Below are 8,600 nucleotides of genomic sequence, written 5' to 3'. Positions count from 1 at the left end.
GTAATCAGGACACAATCCATAGCCCCAGAGAAGCTAGGCAACAAGAAGGATCCTAAGAGGGATATATGAATAGCCCTGGAAAAGGAAAATAGATGAGACCTCCTGGGTAAACCAGAGGCAGGGCAGGGGTAAGCAGATGGGAAGGGGAATGGGATCATGAGAAATCTGGATGGTCAAACTGGGGGAGGGACAAAGAGGAAGAGCAAGGAAAAAGATATATTGATAGAAGAGGCCATTGTGGGGTTAGGGAGAAATCTGGTGCCAGGGTAACTCCAAGGAACCCACAAGGATGACCACAGCTAAACCTCCTAGCAATAGTGCAGAGGATGCCTGAACTGTTCTTCTTCTGTAATTCGATTGGTGACTACCCTAATTTTTAGCATAGAACCTTCATTCAATAACTGATGGAAGTAGACACAGAGATCCACAGCCAAACACTGGTCTAAGCTCTGGGAGTCAAGTTGAAGAGATGGAGGAAAAATTATATGAGCAGGGGTGGCCAAGATTATGATGAGGAAACCCACAGAGACTGCTGACCCAAACTCTTGTGAGCTCACTGACTCTGGACTGACAACGAGGGAACCTGCATAAGACCCTAGACCCTGTGCATGTGGGTGACAGTTGTGTGGCTTTACCTGTTTGTGGGATCCCTAGCAGTGGGACCAGGATCTATTCCTGGCACATGAGCTGACTTTTTGAAACCCACTTCCTATGGTGGGATGGCTCCCTCAGCCTTGATGCAAGCAAGGGGGAGGAGCTTGTAATGCTAGGCTTTGTTGACTCCCCATGGGAGGCCTTATCCTTTCTGAGGAATGGACAATGGGGGAGGTAGAAAGGAAGTGGTGGGAAGGAGGTGAGGAGGGAGGGCAAACTGTGGTTAGTATGTAAAATAAACAAAAAATTTTAAATAAAAAGGAATATATATATATACAGACACACACGCACACGTGTGTGTGTGTGTGTGTGTGTGTGTGTGTGTGTGTGCTGCTTAAGATTCTGTTGAGATCTGGAATGTGATGCTTCCATTTCCCCAGGTAAATATTTATCTTTTTATTTCTTGCATGATGTGGGAGTCTCCTCCATGTGCTGTGATTACCATTAATGACTAAAGAAACTGCTTTTGACCTATAGCAAGGCAGAACTTAGGTAGGCAGAGAAAGCTAGGCTGAATGCTGGGGAAAAGAAGGGCAGAGTCAGAAAGAAGCCATGGAGCTGCTGGACACAGATGCTGGGAACTTTAGCTGGTAAACCACAGCAATGTGGCCATACACCGATTAATAGGAATGGGTTAAATTAATATGTAAGAGTTAGCCAATAAGAAGCTAAAGCTAATGGGCCAAGCAGTGATTTAATTAATACAGTTTCTATGTGATTATTTTGGGTCTAAGCTAGCCAGGTGGCCGGTAACCAACAAGCGACCTCCCTCCAATACTTACATCTATGTGTTTTGTAGGAAAAATGGGCAAATGCATATATTAATAAAAAAACATCAACCAGTATATAGTTTTATAAAATACAACAGAACCAGTCAGGCAGTGGTGGCACATGCCTTTAATCTCGCACTTGGGAGGCAGGGACAGGCAGATCCCATGAGTTCGAGGCCAACCTGGTCTACCAAGTGATTCCAGGATAGACTCCAAAGTTACAGAGAAACCCTGTCTCAAAAAGCAAAACAAAACAAAACAAAACGAAAATAAACAACAATCATAGTCAACATTCTAGCATGGAGCAAAAAGGGGTCCAAAGGATCCCACAACTTACTGTGGAATCATGGACAGTTGATGGGAGGGGAACAGTTAGGTGCCTCTAAATGTGTAAGCATTGGTCAGTCAACCACACTCCACTGGATAGCCACCCACACAACAATAAATAGGCAATGCAAATTGAACTTAATAGAATAGTAAAAATGAAAAGATACTATGAAGTTGGCAGAGTAGGGGGCTAAGAGATAATTTAGTAGGAGTTGGGGGTTGGAGGTGAATATGATCAAAATATACTATATGAAATTCTCAGAAAATTATTAAAATTCAATGTTTTCTAAAACCATCAGAAGTCATTTTCCTAGGTTATCCAAGCCTCTGTAGCAACCTGTTCATTCTATTAGCTTACTTCTTGTGTTCAGCACCTTGTCTGTCTGATCTCTACATAATCTCTGTAACTTTGTCTATCACAGGCTATACCAACTGTCAGTCTAGCATAAAGCACTTGTCTATTGAGTTGATCCACCAACAGAGGTCCAGCAAGGGGGACATGAGTTCCACTGCAGGCTAGGACAAATTTGTGTTCTAAGTCCAAGCTTAAGTAAACTGGAAGGACCCTCTTTCTTCTGAGTACACCATCAAAAACTGCCACAAGGACTAGTGGTTCCCTGGAGGCACCATGCAAACTTGCAAGACCAAAACTGAGAGCTCACTGCATGTCCCACAGACATCCTTGTTTCTGGTTAAGACAGACACATGGAGGCTGAGGCTGCAGCTGGGCTCTAGAGGGCTTGTCTGGCATGTGCTAGGCCCTGTGGTAACAGCAGCAGTTGTTCTGTGACCTAGCAAACTTCCGTTCTTGTTATTTTATGAATGCTGATGATGAAAGTTTATTGCTGGATCTGCTTAGCCTTAAACAGCTCTGCTCAGCGCTGGATGTAGCATGCTGAGCTGTAACCAGCGTTTAGTCTGCTTCCGCCTTTGTATTTAATGGATTCCAGGAGGCCTGATCTTTTGCCAGTGTTTTCTTTGTGATTTCATCCAGTGGCTGTCAGGCAGACACAGAGTCTATTTCTTAGATTCTCTCATTCTCATTCTTCCCCCTGCCCCGCTCTCCCTCCCTTCTTCTGCCTTTCCAAGATTTATTAATATCATGAGCTTAGAAATGTATACAATGTGCAATCTTTCTAAAAAGAGACTCAGTTTTCTGAAATAAGATCTATAGTAGTTAAATTCATTGTTGGGATAAAATTCAAAGTAACCAACAGTTTGGTTCCATTCACCCTCCTTTATATTTTTTTGTTGTTCTTTTTACAAACTTCCTGTTCTGTTCATTCGTTTGTCTTAGGCACAGAAGTTCTAGGCAGTTTTCAGCTTAAGCTTTTCAGCCAGTGTCTAGTTTATTATTTAAAGTAAACAAGATCATCTTTGATATCCGACACTAGGTGGACTCAAAGGTCGTGGACAGTTTATGCTCCTCGGTTCAAAGGGCTTCATGCTTCCAGGACCTCGCAGACATTAAGCAGTTCCAGCACAAATCCGTGAATTTTACAGTGTGATGAACCTTTTGATTGTCCTCCTGTGTCTTTTTGACAATCAATAATACTGGTAACCCTGTGGACATTTTCCCAATTAGTTAATTGTAGGATTTCTTCCTTATAAAGGAATCTGAGTCCTTTTTTTTGTGACTTCTAGTGTGTTTGGCTCATGTGTGTGCTAATAAATCAAAACTATGAAGCCTGGTTCTCTGGTCAAAAAAAATAAGATAGTTTGTCATATGACTGTGGAAAATCACCCAGTACATTTCTCAATAAGCTTCATTACATTCAAAAGGAGAATCATATTTTCCATGTGCCCCAGTTCTGTATATTAAAATAAACCACCTTGCTCTTGTGTTTATTGCCTATAACTAAAAGGGAAGTTGGAGCCACCATGGGATGATGAACTGACCTTACATGGTCACTCCCTCTTTGCTGAAACAGTGTACCTTAGCCTTCTAATATAGTAGCCTATTTCAGTTTCGCCCCTCTGGAAAAAATTAATCCTGATTCTGAGAATTTGCCCTCCTTGCATTTGTCTGGCTTATTTCTCCATTTTGTTCTTTCTGTTTTGTTTGAGCCATAGTCTCATATAACACAGCCTAGCTTCAATCTGCGATGTATTCAAGGTTGGACTTGAATTTCTGATATTGCTTCATCTATCTTCCAAGTGCTGGGATTACACTTGGAGGCCATTATGCCCTGCATTTTGTTTCTCCATTTTGAGCAAACTTGCAGTGTTGGGGTTTCTCAGGGTATAGCATGTACTCTTAACTTTATTCCATCCTTTCTCAAGTTCTCAATCATGTGCAGTGACACCTTCATACATCTTTATTCTGAACGCATCACTTGCCTGCCTTGTATATTTCCTATGTACTAATAATCCAGTACAACAGGAAGTGGATTCAAGATTTGTAACTACTTCCCTACATTTATTTGTCTCCTTATGTGATGCATATTCAGTCAAAAGTGCCATTATCTACTCAATACCCAAGTCGGAAAATTGGAAGCTCTCCTAAATGTTAAAGCTCTTTCCCTGTCATCAATTTATCAGTAAATCCTGTTTGTTTGTTTGTTTATTTGTTTGTTTTTCATCTCTGATACATCCATCAAGTCAAGTATTTATTTCTATCCTCATCTACAGCTAGGACTCTGGACCAACGCATGAAGTAGCACTGCTCTAGGGCTAGCTTCACTCAGTCCTGCAATCCATTTAGAACTGAAAGCTCTGGGAAATTTGGGAGCTGTAAATCAGATATTTGTCGTTTTAGAACATGAAAGCTATTCAGTGAATCTCTCTTGATTTTTCAGATAAAGCCAATAATGGTTAAAATTGTAAGCTTGGCAGGATCTAAAATCATCCTGGAGACACACCTCTGGCCATGTATGTGAGAGCACTTCCAGAAATGTTTAACTGAACAGAGAATATACACACAAATGTAGTGAGAGCATTCCTGGAAATGTTTAACTGAGTAGAGAATACACACCCAAAATGTGACGGGCAGGATACGATGGGCTGAGGCCTTCAGCTGAATAAAATGGAGAAAGTGATCTGGACAACTACATTCATTGGAAGCAATGTGACCAGCCACAACATATTCCTGCTGTCATAGTATAGTTAATAAATGTCTCTAAAGGGCTGGAAACCTAACTAAGTAAAGGAGTTTGCCTGGAATCTGTAAGGCCCTGGGTTCCTTCAACAACGGGAGTGGGGGATTCTATAAAAGATACTAACATAAAATATGAAGGGGCCAACTAGGAGATTCTTTAGTTCATCTAACAACAAATGTATAAAAAGAAAACATATAAGTATCTAGAAATATATATATGTATATATATATACATATGTCTATGTAACAACAACTAATGAAAAATAGAAGCCATGAACTTGAAAGAGAGCATGGAGGAGTATAGGTGAGAGTGTGGAAGAAAGAAAGGGAAGAAAGAAAGAATGTAATTATATTATAATCTCAAAAGTAAAATCCCTATAAAAGAGTCTTCTTCCTATTAGGTATGCATACATTATTAGCAATAAAAATAAAAATGGTCAGGTTTTAAATTTTTGTTTAATTTTATTTTGGTATAGCAATAATCTCTTCTATGAAGAAAAAGTAATAAGTAAAGTATTTGGGGGTTGGAATGAGGATGTAGGGGTAAGAAGAACTTATCTTGTACTGGACCCAGGATCAACTACCAGTATCCACATTGTTCACATCCGTCTGCTACTTCAGTTTCAGGGGCTCCAAATTTCTCTTATGATTTCCATGGACAACAGGTACATACATGAAAGGGAAATACCCATACATACAAAAAAAATACTTAAGAAAAGAAAGAGAAAGAAAGGTTTAACAATGGATATTACAATTTAAGAAGGGAATAGTTATAAACATCTGTAATCTAGCGCTCGTGAGGTGGAAACAAACTCAAGGGAACCCGTGACTACATAGGGATGTGGAGGCCAGTCTGGGCACTTGAGAACTTATCTGCAAAATTCAACAGGGACTGGAAAGAAGATAAAGAAGGAGAGAGGGAGAGTTAACCTGAGTTGGCTGTTTACTTTCAAAATAATTTTTATCTTTCTTATATTATTGACATTGTGTTTTAAAAGATAAATTTCCTGTGCTTTGTCTTTGACTGCATACACACACACACACACACACACACACACATATATATATATATATATATATATATATATATATATATATATATGCCTAGCAATACTAAAAGGATATTGCCTATAGGAAAGATTAAAGCAATACCTCACCCAAGGTCAATTTTATCCCTAGATTACTCAGAGTTTAAAATAAATAAGAGGGAAATTGTTCTAGTCATGTAACCAGATACTGTCCAAGGCCTGTCTCCCTCTAGAACAGGTGTGTTTCAATGGCCTTTTATTGCTCATTTTATCCTCCTCTTGTTCTGTTGTTCCCTAGAGTCAACAGCTGTGTCTACTGCTTGGTCTCTATAGTACCCAGATTCTTTTCTCCTTTAGTTTTTACACAATCTCATTTTTCTGATATCTTCATGTTGCTACTATTGATTGCTTTGCAGTGTATACTGCAGGGGCTAGCAGACACAGAAGCTCTATTGAGTCTAGATCTATATACACCACTCTATGTGTGTTGTTTTATGAAGATAACACATTCTGTAAGTCCCCAGAGTCCCTATATCATAATTTAAAGAATTGCAGACAATTGGTTTGGAATGAATACCCTATGATATCAAAAGATAAGGGTTACTTAAGGCCTCTCTAAGATAGACATACACTTCCTTTCTAGGTACTCACCCTTACTCATTTAAAATCTATTTATTGGGCTGCAGATGGAGCACAGTTGAACATTTACCTGTAGCAAGGTCCTGGTTTCAATTCCCAGCTCTTTAAAACAAAAAAGCACCCTATGTTGAACAACTACTATGTTCAAAATATTATGCTAAAAAATGAAGCCAAGAAGATGATCAATATGCAATGCATGCCTGTCTTAATTAGGGTTTCAATTGCTGTGAAGGAACACCATGACCAAAGCAATTTTTATAAAGGAAAGCATTTAATTGTGATGGCTTATAGTTTCAGAAGTTCAGTTCATTATGATCATGGTGGGAAGCATGGCTGCATGGAGGCAGACATGGTACTGGAGAAGGAGCTGGGAGTTCTACCTCTTTTATCCACAGGTATAGGAAGTAAACTGTGACACTGGGCATAGCTTGAGCAAAGGAGACCTCAAAACCCACCTCTACAGTGACATACTTCCTTCAACAAGGTCACACCTACTCCAACAAAGCCACACATATTAATAGTGCCACTCCCTTTGGGAGTCATTTTCTTTCAAACCTCCATACTGCCCTTTAAATTTAACTGATTATGTAAGAGAGGATACATTGGTACTTCCAATCCTCCTGCCTCTAACTCCCAAGTGCTGAGAATACAAAAATACACCACTATGCCTGTGATTCAGGGCCAGAAAGGGAACCAAGAGGTTTGTACGTGGAAGACAAGCAGTCTCCTAATAGAGATATATCCCCAGCCTCTGTTTTTTATTTTTAAATTGACTTTCAAATTTTTCCACTTCCATACACAACTTTTCTTAAACTTGATATGTATAAAAACATACCTGACTATTCAACTTTTATACTTTCATTTGTCCCACCTTATAAAAGAAAGAGACAGGTCAACTAATCTCTAAGTTTAATTGAGTTTTCAAACCTCCTAGAAACAAAACAAGAAAACATGGGAAATATTGAGAAATTTCATTATGTTAATTATGCTTTCTTTTAGTAAAGAGAAGGAGGGACTAAGCTATCATTTGGTAGGTCATGATAACTATAACTTTTATGATAGATAATTATGCAATCTCTGGTATACAATTTAGGAAATACTCAACAATATTGTTTTAAATGAATTCATTTCATTCCCATCTACAATTTTATATGAACAGTGTTTCTTGACACCAAAGTCTACTAAAAATGCTGAATTTTATTTCATTTGAATAATAAGTAACATCAATATATACGAATTAATTTTGCAAAAAAAGAAACTCAAGTAAAATCCTCATACTAAAAATATATTTGTGGTAATATCTTAAGTTTATTAAGTAAATTGCTTTGTAATGGGTTCACTGTATTTTAACTAATTATGTGGTGATGGTTACAGTGAAAAGAATATGATGAATGTTGCAGGTCATAGCAGAAACAGGAAATAAGCATTCCTTACAAAGTAAGTTTATATTATGGCAAAGATTATGAGGTGATAAAAAAGAATTTCAAAAATAAATTATATTACATTGAAATAAAATATTCTGGGTTGAGGAGAACGAAAATATGAGCACCCAAAAAAGTTGTTATAAAATTTCTGACAGTTCAAAAGAAATTTGCTCATATGCCTTTTAAGTTAATAGCAGATATTATACCAGGATGAAAACTGGTCCCACAAAATATATTTCTTTTAAAATATAATGTTGGGGAGCAGCTGGAGAGATGGTTCAGTGGTTAAGGGCACTTGCTACATGCACTTCCAGAGGACTGGTTTCATTCCCAGCATCCACATGACAACTGACAACTGTCTACAACTTCTTCTGGTCACTGGTAGTACAAATCACAAATGTGGTGTACAGACATACATGCACATAAAACATGCATATGCATAAAATTAAAATTTTAATAAAATATCAAGATTTGACAGCCAGATGTGGTGACATAAATCTTTAATCCCAGAACTCAAAGGCAGAGGCAAAGAAGTCTTTTTGAGTTCCAGGCCACCTGTTTTACATAGAGAGTTCTAGGTCAGCCAGGCTAGATAATGAGGTCCTGTTTCCAAAAAAAAAAAAAAAAAAAAAAAAAGGAAGGAAGGGGGTGGGGAGGAGAG

This window comes from Chionomys nivalis, chromosome X (genome assembly GCF_950005125.1).
Source record: "Chionomys nivalis chromosome X, mChiNiv1.1, whole genome shotgun sequence".
Lineage (NCBI taxonomy): Eukaryota > Metazoa > Chordata > Mammalia > Rodentia > Cricetidae > Chionomys > Chionomys nivalis.
The sequence above is the reverse complement of the archived record's forward strand: the minus strand, read 5'-3'. Positions refer to the sequence as shown.